At 45.3% G+C, this 12,286-nt stretch overlaps 1 long non-coding RNA gene across 1 annotated transcript; it reads right to left on the reverse strand.

Moving 5' to 3' along the window:
* Positions 1-5,801: 5,801 nt before the first annotated feature.
* Positions 5,802-10,555, reverse strand: LOC114922892. Its single transcript, XR_003810517.1, has 3 exons — positions 10,472-10,555; positions 8,608-8,687; positions 5,802-5,980 (listed from the first exon to the last, which is right to left on the reverse strand). It is a non-coding gene; the product is annotated as an uncharacterized LOC114922892 (long non-coding RNA).
* Positions 10,556-12,286: the final 1,731 nt, after the last annotated feature.

A 12,286-nucleotide genomic window follows, 5' to 3' on the forward strand; every position in this document is an offset into this window, starting at 1 on the left:
ATAAAACCTCTTTTAGTTCAATCCTCTTTCTCGAAAAACGGTTGAACCTGTACTCCAGCTCCTTGAAATCTCTCTTCCACTTAAAATGCAGCCGATTCTTCCTGCTGATGAAGGGGGGGGGGGGAAAGACGTGTGGGCCTTTTAGAGTCCTTGTCTGATTTCCAAGCTCTTATACAGCTAGTCCTCCACTTACAACCGTTCCCTCAGTGACCGTTCGATGCTACATCACTGAAAAAAGTGAGTTACAACCGTTTTTCATACTTATGACCTTTGCAGCATGCCCGGGATCAAAATTCAGACGCTTGGCAACCGACTCAGACTTGTGACGGTTGCCATGTCCCGGGATCTTCTGATTAGCAAAGCCAGTGGGGAAAAGCCAGATTCACTTAACAACCGTGTTACTAACTTAACAATTGCAATGCTTCACTTAACAACGGTGGCAAGAAAGGTCACAAAATGGGTCAAAACTCCCTTAACATATGTCTCCCTTAGCAACAGAAATGTTGGGTGTCAGCGGTGGTCGCAAGTTGAGGACCACCTGTGCTGATTTTGACTCCCTCTCTCTAATAAACTCAAATCCCTCCTATACTGGATTCATCACACAGTAACCCTCCACATGCAAGCATGAAGCTTTTTCCCAAAGGGATGTAGCTACTCACAGATTTAACCACCATTCGTTTAGTGACCATTCAGTTTACAACGGCACTGAAAACAGTGACTTATGATCAGTGGTGGGATTCAAATACCTGAACAACCAGTTCTCTGCGTGGATGCAGGCTTGGGCCTCCGAGGCCTAGAACGGACTTCCAGAAGTGGCATCCACGCATTTCCGGGGGGCCGTTCTAAGCCTGGGAGGCTTCCTCCAGGCCTCCGAGGCCTAGAACGGACTTCCGGAAGTGGCATCCACGCATCTCCGGTGGGCCGTTCTAAGCCTGGGAGGCTTCCTCCAGGCCTCCGAGGCCTAGAACGGAGTTCTGGAAGCAGCGTGCATTCAGCCGGTTCTCCGAACTCAACAAAATTTAGCTATCGGTTCTGCCGAACGGGTTGAATCCCACCATTGCTTATGACTGTTTTTCACCCTTATGATCATTGTAGCACCTCCATGGTCATGTGATCAGGGTTTAGATGTTTTTAACAACGGATTCATATTTATGACGCTTGCAGGTCACTGTATCGTCTTTACTGACCTTCTGACAAGCAAAGTCAATGGGGAAGCCAGATTCACTTAACAACCGGGTTACTAACTTAACAGTTGCAGGGGTTCACTTAACCAACTGTAGTGAGAAAGGTTGTTTAATGGGACAAATTAACTTAACAACTGTCTCGCTTAGCAACAGACATTTTTGGCTCAATTGTGGTCATAAGTTGAAGAAGGCCTGTATACAGGTCATTAGGTTTATTTAATGCTTCTTAGAAGGATGAAAGTTAATAGCGAAGGCAGGACAAGAAGCAACGGATGGAAGCTAATCAAAGAGAGAAGCAACCTGGAACTAAGGAGAAATTTCCTGACATTTGGAGCAATTAATCAGCGGAACAACCGGCCTCCAGAAGTTGTGAATGCTCCAACACTGGAAGTTTTAAAGAAGAGACTGGACAACCATTTGTCTGAAATGGTATAGGGCAGTGATGGCAAACTTTTTAGAGACCAAGTGCCCAAACTGCAACCCAAAACCCACTTATGCATCGTCGAGTGCCGGGTGGGTGTGGCCAATTGGGTGGGCGTGGCCCATTGGGTGGGCATGGCCGCGGTGGTAATGGCAGACTGGGTGGGACTAAAAAGTTCAATCAATCAATTCCAACTTTGCAAGATCTTTTTTAATTGACTGATTGAACCTTTTTTTTTTTTTTTTTGCACACGGTGGCGGAGGCCTAAAGTGAAAAGGTTTTATAAAACCCAGCTGAAGACCTAAGACTGGGGCGACGGCGCGCGTGCCCACAGAGAGGGCTCTGAGTGCCATCTCTGGCACCCGTGCCATAGGTTCGCCACCACAGGTATAGGGTTTCCCTTCCTGAGCAGGGGGTTGGACTAGAAGACCTCCAAGGTCCCTTCCAACTCTGTTATTCTGTTCTGTTAAAATAAACTTTTAATATTGATTGCAGGAATTACTCTGACAATCGTGTGTTCTTCCTTCCCTCAGGCAACACCAATTTGTTTGTTTGTATGATTAAAAATGGCTGCCCATTCAGAGCAAAGACTCTGGACAGCATTTGATGCTGAATATTTTTTCAGCCTTCTTGCCTTCCTCTAATCCTTGTTTACTTATTTGATTTGATTTATGAAATTTACATCATTGCCTATCCAAAGCAAATGATCTCCAGGCTGCTAAGCTAACAATACAAGACAAAACAAGAAAAATACAGTTAAAGCAGACCGTTATAAATCAATGCCAATTACACAGCAGAAGAGTTAAGGAATCCTTCCACAGGTGAACCCAATGAATACAACACATTGACAATGATATAAACATACCCCTTGGTTGCTCTTCTGAGATTCTGCAGCAAAAAAAGAAAAGAGAAGAAAAATGTATCAGGCGTGAATGTTTTCTGGGAACAATTTAAGATCCTTTATTTCTGTAACCATTTCCCCATAAAAAATTACTGAACGGCATTAATCATTTTCCCCTTAAGTAAAAGTGAATATTTGATACAAACATAGGACTAGTTTTCATTAGAGCAACAACAGAGAAATATGATTAATTATTCCCATAATTAATGAAATTAAACAGTGGAACAACCTGCCTCCAACACTGGAAGTTTTTAAGAAGAGACTGAACAGCCATTTGTCTGAAATGGTATAGGGTTTCCTGCCTGAGCAGGGGGTTGGATTAGATGACCTCCAAGGTCCCTTCCAACTTTATTATTATTATTATTATTAAATAATCCAATAATTTTCAAAATACTTTCCTGACAAATGCTCCATCAAACTCATTTTGATTAGTAGACCTATAGAGGTGGTCCTTGACTTACGACCACAATTGAGCCTTGCGACCTTTCATGCCACAGGGGTTAAGTGAATCACTGCAGTTGTTAAGTTAGGACAGTGATGGCGAACCTTTTAGAGACCGAGTGCCCAAACTGCAACCCAAAACCCACTTATGTATCGTTGGGTGCCGGGCGGGTGTGGCCCATTGGGTGGGCGTGGCCCACTGGGTGGGTGTGGCCCACTGGGTGGGCGTGGCTGCGGTGGTAATGGCAGACTGGGTGGGACTAAAGAGTTCAATCAATCAATTCCAACTTTGCAAGATCTTTTTTTTCCCCGAGAAAAGTTGAAATTGACTGATTGATTGAACCTTTTTTTTTTTTTGCACATGGCGGCAGAGGCCTAAAGCGAAAAGGTTTTATAAAACCCGGCTGAAGGCCTAGGACTGGGGCGACGGCGCGAGTGCCCACAGAGAGGGCTCTGAGTGCCACCTGTGGCACACGTGCCATAGGTTCGCCACCACGGAGTTAGGAACAACACGATTGTTCGTTGAATCTGGCTTCCTCATGGACTTGGCTTGTCAGAAGGCTGCAAAAGGGGATCACGTGACCCCAGAGACACTGCAACCGTCATAAATAGGAGTCAGTGGCCAAGCATCCGAATGTAAATCACGTGACCATGGGGATACTGCAAGAATCAGCTTGACTCTATGTAGGGATTTGAAGTCAGATACAGTTGGCTCAATCAGAGGCCCCCGACCTTTTGGGCACCAGGGACTGGTTCCGTGGAGAGAGGTTTTTCCACGGACCGGAGAGGGCGTGATTTTGTGTGCTGCCTGCATCCTGCAGATGGGGTTTTGCTTGTTTGTGCGGTGTCAACGTTGCTAACATTGGATGTTCTTGCTTTGACAGCATATGAAGATGCAACCTTTTTCTTTCTCATGCTTTACTCTTAGAATTAGATGATGCTGGGGGAGGAGGCGGAATGTGGTGGGAGTTAGTTAGTTAGACAGAACAATATTGTACTAGTGTGTGAAATAAGAGGTGATAAGAATTTGCAGGTAGCAGAACAGGAGGGAAAGCCTGCATTTCAAACTAATTGGGGAATGTGAATTATGACTGTTAATTGGAGGAGGGAATTGTGCTTTGATACTATGTGCTCAGGGGAGGGGAATCCAGATTTTGGCTTCAACTATGTTAGTGCCAAAGCTATGCTACTCCCATATAGATTCTTTAAGGAAAACAATGCCTCAAAGTTCTTTGAAGAGTTTCTTCTGTCGGAACCATGACATGCAGACCGGTTGCTGGCATGCTGCGGTCCGGTACTGGTCCATGGACCCGGGGGGTTGGGGACCCCTGGGCTAAATGATGCCTCTGAAGAATTATTTTGAAGGAGGCATTTTTATAACTAGCCCAGGGTTACAAGTGGACAATCACTTAAATATGAGCTAGCAGTGTGCTGCAGCTGCCAAAAAAGCCAACACAGTGCTAGGCTGTATTAACAGAGGGATAGAATCAAGATCACGTGAAGTGTTAATACCACTTTACAAGGCCTTGGTAAGGCCACACTTGGAATACTGCATCCAGTTTTGGTCACCACGATGTAAAAAAGATGCTGAGACTCTAGAAAGAGTACAGATAAGAGCGACAAAGATGGTCAGGGGATTGGAGGCTAAAACATATAAGGAACGGCTGCTGGAATTGGGTATGTCTAGTTTAAGGAAGAGAAGGACGAGGGGGGACATGATAGCAGTGTTCCAATATCTCAGGGGCTGCCCCAAAGAAGAGGGAGTCAAGCTATTCTCCAAAGCACCTGAAGGCAGGACAAGAAGCAACGGATGGAAACTGATCAAGGAGAGAAGCAACCTAGAACTAAGGAGAAACTTCCTGACAGTGAGAACAATTAACCAGTGGAACAACCTGCCTCCAGAAGCGGTGAATCCTCCAACACTAGAAGTTTTTAAGAAGAGACTGGACAGCCATTTGTCTGAAATGGTGTAGGGTTCCTGCCTGAGCAGGGGGTTGGACTCGATGACCTCCAAGGTCCCTTCCAACTTTATTATTATTATTATTATTATTATTATTATTATTATTATTATTATTACAAGCAGTCCTCAATTTACAATTATTCCTTTAGTGACTGTTCCAAGTTACAACAGCACTGAAAAAAAATGGCGGGGATCAGCAATGGAACTTGCAGCTATGTTGGCTTGCTCTCAGCAAAGAGGTGGAGTAATGTGGTACAGGGTAGTCGTCGACTTACAACGGTTCATTTAGTGACCGTTCAAAGTCACAACGGCACCGAAAAAAGGTGACTTAAGGCTCTTTTTCACACTTACAACCGCGGCGGCATCCGCAGGGTCGCGTGATCAAAATGCAGACGCTTGGCCACTGACTCACATTTACGACGGTTGCAGTGTCGTGAGGTCACACAAACCACCTTCTGATCAGCAAAGTCAATGGGGAAATCAGGTTCACTTGACGACCGTGTGACTAACAACTGCAGTGATTCACTTAACACCTGTGGCGAGAAAGGTCGTAAAATGGGGCAAAACTCACTTTAACAGCTGTCTTGCTTAGTAACGTAAATTTGGGGCTCAACTGTGGTCGTACGTTGAGGACAACCCATGTACGTTGAGAAGCATCAGATGGATCTTTTCAAGTCTGAAATGGTATAGGGTTTTCTGCCTGAGCAGGGGGTTGGACTAGATGACCTCCAAGGTCCCTTCCAACTTTATTATTATTATTATTATTATTATTATTATTATTATTATTATTATTATTATTATTATTATTGAAAATAAAGGAGGCCCCAAAGAATCACATTTCATTTTTCGAAGCGAGGGTCTCAGTCTCCCACCTTGGAGAGGGGCTCCTTTTCTCCTTTCCCCCGGCTGGCTCTGCCATGCCCGTTTCTTGAAAGGTTCTCGTCTCTCCTCGTGATGATCTCCTTCTCCAGCTCTTCCAACTGCCTTAACAAGAGCTCCTCTTGATCCCGGAGAAACCTTTGCAGGTCCTTCCATTCCCAGACAATATTCTCCCGCTCCGATTCCGTTTTTCTCTGCAAGGTCACAACGGCAGAACATTACGTCACCCTAGTCCAGGGGTGGGCCACCTGGGCTCTTTTATGACGCATGGACTTCAACTCCCAGAATTCCTGAGCTGGCCATGCTGAGGGGAAAGGGAGAGGTTTCCAAGCTGAGCCAGGCTGGCTCAGGAATTCTGGGAGTTGAAGTTCACGAGTCATAAAAGAGCCCAGGTGGCCTACCCCTGGCCTAGTCAAACATCCAAAAAGCTGGTCGAGATTCACACTCTCAGCTAGGCTTCCTAGGTTGAGGGAGGGAGGTAAAATAAGCTGAGGGTCCTTAGTGAAGGGGTTCAAAAGAAAAAAGTTCAAAGAAAAAAAAAAGAGAAAGTAACTGCAAGAGGATGCTTCAAATGGCCGTAAACACAGTCTGGTTGCCGAGCACCCGAAATGCAGTCACATGACCAGGCTGTGGAACTGGGTTGTAAGTACTTTGGGAGGGTTAGTGGTCTGCTGTAACTTCAAATGGTTGCTAAGCGACCAGTCATAAGCCAAGGACGACCTGAATAGCGCTACACAAATGAATGATTGTACAACACACTGAATCCGGTCCGAAAATCGTGACCCAGAACAAACAGGATTGTCCCTTCTTACTGCCTTTAAGGCAAGGGTTGCCAACCTTTCTGGGTTAGCGGCCCAGTGGGAAAGGGAGGGGCAGGCACCTTTATGCGCGCATGCGCACACACATGCAAATGTGGCTGCATGCACGTGTGCGTTAACAGGGCCATGAGCATGCATGTTCTGCAAATGGGGCTGCTAGCGCCGGCTCGCGGCTCGGCTAGCTCCCAGCGCGCAGCTTGCGGCTTGGCTAGCACTGGCGCAAGGGGGAGGAGAGCGTGCACATGCGCGCACACAGTGGCCAGCCACTCGTGCAGCCCGGTGGCCAAGAGGCCACGGCCTGGTAGTGGGCCACGGCCTATAGGTTGGGGACCTCTGCTTTAAGGTTTCAAAATCTTTCTGGGTTTGATCTTGAAAGGCTGAAGTCCCCTATCACAGAGGTCCCCAACTTTTTGGGTGCCAGGGACCTGTTCTGCGGAGAGAGGTTTTTCCGCAGACCGGAAGGTGCGTCGTTTTGTGTATCCCGCGGGTAGGGCTTTGCTTGCTTGTGTGGCCCGGTTGCTGGCGTGCTGTGGCACGGTGCCGGTCCACGGACGGGGGGGTTGGGGACCCTTGCCCTAACACAAGGACCTCCTCTTCCTATCTTGGGCCAACTGATACAGGTAGTCCTCAGCTTACAAGGGACATGATTGTTATTCACACTTAAAAAACGTCCTTATTTATGACGGTCGCAGTGTCCCAGGGTTATGTGATCTCCTTTTGCGACCTTCTGACAAGCAAAGTCAAGGGGGAAACCACTTAACAGCCCTGTGACTATCTCAACAACTGCAGCAATTCACTTAACAACTGTGGGTGAGAAAGATCGTAAAATGGGGCAAAGCTCACTTTACAAATGTCTCGCTTAGCAACAGAAACGTTGGACTCAGTTTGTGTCAAACCCCTTTGGGTGGGCCAGAGATCAGGACTGGCAGTCCTCGACTTACGACCGTTTGTTTAGTGAATGTTTAAAGTTACACCAGTCTGAAAAAAGTGACACAGGGCCAGTCCTTGGTCCCTGTCCTGTGACTGCGATTCCCACACTTGGCAAACGGTGTGGACTTAACAACAGTTGCCGTGTCCTGGAGTCACACGACTGCCATTTGCGACCTTTCCAGTGACAAGCACAATCAATGCAAGGAAGTCCCACAGGGAAGGTCGTAAATTGTGATTATGTGACAGTCCCGCTTAACGACTCAATTACGGCGGCCAAAACGAGTTGCTCTTTGAATGAGTTTCTAAATTTGACCTATAAACGAATTAAACAAATTTAAAAGGTTGTTAAAAGGGATGCTTCACTTCATTTAAGGGATGTTTCCCTTAACGACCGTACTGCTTAGCTATGAATTTTCCAGTCCTGCTCGTTTGCGAGTCGAGGACTATCTGTACTGGCCCCTCCAGGCCCCATCTTTTTTTTTTTTTTTTTTTTTAAACTTTTTATTAATTTTCCAATGTTACAATTATATCTTTGAAAAGCAACGTGGTGTCTGAGTTACAATAATTCCATTACATACAAATAGTATTAATACAAATCTCCAACTATTACAGCCAATATTTCCTCTCTTTTTTCCCTTAATACATACTGTCTCTTGTTTAAATTAGTATACTTCTTATTCTATCCATCAGCTACTTAATAGCTTTCTTACATTTAGCAATAATTGTATATGTCTTATTTATTTTAACATTCCATCTTTTGGACCATCAATAACCTTATGAATTTTCCCAGCTTTAATTTTGCGTTGATATTTAAATTAAACGTTTAATATTTATCATTTCCAAATTTTTAAATGACCCCAGTTCCCTTTGTCACAATTTTCCCCAACATCTAGTGTTCTGGATACCTATCTTATCTATCTCACTTCTGTATCAACATGGCTATTCTATGACCCCCAAATTGGTTTTTATCCACCTCATAGCAAATTTTGGACCAACGGGCATTTCTCAGGGCAGCGAGAAGGGTGTAAAAATTCAAAGGAGATAAAAACTCACAACGCTGCCATCAGTCTTACCAGCAAATCCTCACTTTTCCTTAAATAAGGGAGTTTCATTTTTCCGCTCTTTTTCACATTATCTTGCAGCACTTGAAGATCTGGGACGAAACGTGAAAAGATTAAAAGATCTTTTGCACACTCCAACTGAATTCTGTTCTTAAAAACAATTATTTTAAAAGGAAACCCTGAATCTTAGCTTGTGAAGAATTAAATATCAACCCGGGGGACCTCTTTCAGGGTCTTTACTCCATTTGGTATATAAGATATTAAAATATCCAGGTTTGTGTGGATAATGCCTGCAACTCAACAAGCCATTTGAAGACTGCTTTTTGCTTGCAGCTGACACGCAACGTGCTCCAGCAATCTATTTTTGTTTTGCCATATCCCTATAACAGAATAACAGAGTTGGAAGGGACCTTGGAGGTCTTCTAGTCCAACCCCCTGCTCAGACAGGAAATCCTATACCATTCCAGACAAATGGCTGTCCAGTCTCTTCTTAAAAGCTTCCACTGATGGAGCACCCACAGCTTCTGGAAGCAACTCACTTTCACTAACTCTAACTTCAGGAAATTTCAGACATTTCTCGTAATTTCTAGGTTGCTTCTCTCCTTGATTAGTTTCCATCCATTCCTCCTTGTCCTGCCTTCAGGCGCTTTGGAGAATAGTTTCACTTCTTTGTGGCAGTCCCTTAAATATGGGAACACTGCTATCATGTCGCCACCAGTCTTTCTTTTCATTAAACTAGACATATCCAATTCCAGCAACTGTTCCTTATATGTTTTAGCCACCAGACCTCTAACCATCTTTGCTGCTTTTCTCTGTACTCTTTCTAGAGTCTCAGCATCTTTTTTACATCGTGGTGACCAAAACTGGATGCAGTATTCCAAGTGTGGCCTTACCAAGGCATTGTAAAGTGGTATTAACACTTCATGTGATCTTGATTCTATCCCTCTGTTAATGCAGCCTAGGATTGTGTTGGCTTTTTTGGCTATGATGTCTGGTCTCCAGAGGCAGCCTTAAGTTCTCTTTCACTGTTGCAGTGTTAAAATAAAGATTTCCCCTTTTACTGGGCAATTCTTTTGCTGTCAATACTGTACAATCTAACTTGCTTGATCAATCTTGAAACTAATCAAGGAGAGAAGCAACCTAGAACTAAGGAGAAACTTCCTGACAGTGAGAACAATTAACCAGTGAAACAACCTGCCTCCAGAAGCAGTGAATGCTCCAACACTGGAAGTTTTTAAGAAGAGACTGGACAGCCGTTTGTCCGAAATGGTATAGGGCAGGCATGTCAAACTCGCGACGTCACGTGACGTCGTGCGACGTATCGGAGCTTTTTCTCCATTGCCGGCAATGGGGTGGGTGCGGTTTTGGGATGACACGTCTGGCCCATGGGCCAGCAGTTTGACACCCCTGGGATAGGGTTTCCTGCCTGAGCAGGGGGTTGGACTAGATGACCTCCAAGGTCCCTTCCAACTTTTATTATTATTATTATTATTATTATTATTATTATTATTATTATTATTATTATTATTATTATTATTATTATTATCATTATTAATAGTAATAATAATAATCAGTGTGGCGATGAGAGTGGTCAGGTGATTCCTGGGAGGAACTGGAATCAACTGATCGGACTTAAATAGAAGCAGCTCATTCCTTCTGCTCTGGTGCCTTGGATCATGCCCCCCTGACTATTTTGCTTGAACAATGGAAGACACAGAAAACAGTGATGATTTTGCCTCCCTTAAAAAATGGGGTTTCGGATTCTACTTTTCAGAAATTTGCCAGGAAGTCTCAAGATGCTACTCCAGCCCCCACCCCATTTCTTTTCCTCTCCTGGACCACATTTTTCCCCCAGAGTCACAGTGCTATGAAATACCTGTAAAGGAGACGAAGATATGGAGATCAAGAGCTGTAAAATTCAAGAGGTGAAGTTGAGATCAAGGGAAGATGAATCACTGTTAGAAAAAAAGAAAAAGAAAGTCAATATATGTGTCTCAGGATAATCTTGCAGTATCCAATCTGAGTTGGTTGGTCACCGGGACCAAAGGTTTATTCTTCCAAGCTTTCAGTGTTAAGAACACAGGATGAATTCCTGCTAAATCTAGATAAAGGCCAAATTAATCCTGCTTCCCTTTTTCTGCAGGATCCAATCTGAGTCGGTCACGAAAGGTTTATCCTTCCAAGCTTTTGGGCTTGTGCTGTAGCCCATCATCAGGGAACTTTCGCTCTCCAGAATAAGCACTCTGGGCGGTTCTACGCGTTGTATTTATATAGATCCCGGTTGTGTATAGCTTTTAGTTGTTGATTAGGGTGTAAACCAGACATGTCAAACACATGTGGTTTCATGTGGCCCCGCGAAGCCATCCTGGAAAGAGTGAGGGAACGGCCCCCGCTGCCTTGACTCTGGCCCAGGCCGGCTGGGAGCCAATGTACAATTTTGTGGTGGCCATCTGTGCTGAAATGCATTCAGTCTTAGCTCCACAAGGCCGTCTGGAAACAGTGAGGAACCAGCCTCTGCCGCGTCGGCCCCATCCCCTGGGTGCATGCTGGGGAGGTGTCACCCTTTGTGAGGAATGAAGAAATGCACCATCGCCTGGAAGTGGCCAGCAAATGGCCCTCGCCTACTTCACATATCCGGCTTGATGGGCTCTGGGGGAGGGGTTTCGGCAGGCTCTTCCAGTGGACCACGCCTTGGCGCTTGCCCTGGTCCCACCCCCTTCTGCCAGAGACCCTCACATCTGTCCCACTCCTGCCCAGGCCCCTACAGGCACCCTTGACACGAATGATGTAGAGCTGGCCATGCCCACCCAATAGGCCACACCCACTCCATCCACGCCCACCCAGTAGGCCACACCCACCCCAGGGCAACCGCAATGCTGATGTGACCCTCAATGAAACTGAGTTTGACACCCCTGGTGTAGACGAATGCGTAGAACAGCCCACTGCGCATATTCTGGAGACAGAGAAGTTCCCTGATGATGAACTCTAGCCCAAGCCCAAAAGCTTGGAAGAATAAACGTTTGGTGATCGACTCAGATTGGATCCTGCAGAAAAAAGAAAAAAAGGATTAGTTTGGCTTTTCTCCAGATTTAGCAGGGATTCGTCCTGTGTCATTAACTCACCAAATAGACGAGGAGCTGGCTTTTTCTTTTAAACGTTGCCCTAGAAAGCAAGGGCTCACACCTGGTGTGCCACGCCCAATGAAACACACACCGAGGTGGAGATTGCAAAGAATTTATTCTGCGCAGGAAAAGGACACAGGGGGATCACTCCCAATAGACCTTTCCCCCAAAACAGGCCTCCCAAAAGGCCTTTCCACAAAGAAGAGGGAGTCAAGCTATTCTTCAAAGCATCTGAGGGCAGGACAAGAAACAACGGATGGAAACTAACCAAGGAGAGAAGCAACCTAGAACTGAGGAGAAATTTCCTGACAGAACAATTCATCAGTGGAACAACCTGCCTCCAGAAGTTGGGAATGCTCCAACACTGGAAGTTTTTAAGAAGATAAATGGACAACCATTTGTCTGAAATGGTACAGGTTTTCCTGCCTGAGCAGGGGGTCGGACTAGAACAGGGCTTTTCAACTTTTGCACAGATTGTACCACTTTTAGAACATGACAATATTTGAGTACCAATGCTTAGCAAGATAAAAACTTGATGATTAAAAAAAAGGGAGGGATTTTGGGTTTTA

This window comes from Protobothrops mucrosquamatus, unplaced genomic scaffold (genome assembly GCF_001527695.2).
Source record: "Protobothrops mucrosquamatus isolate PMUCROS unplaced genomic scaffold, P.Mucros_1.0 scaffold1244, whole genome shotgun sequence".
NCBI lineage: Eukaryota > Metazoa > Chordata > Lepidosauria > Squamata > Viperidae > Protobothrops > Protobothrops mucrosquamatus.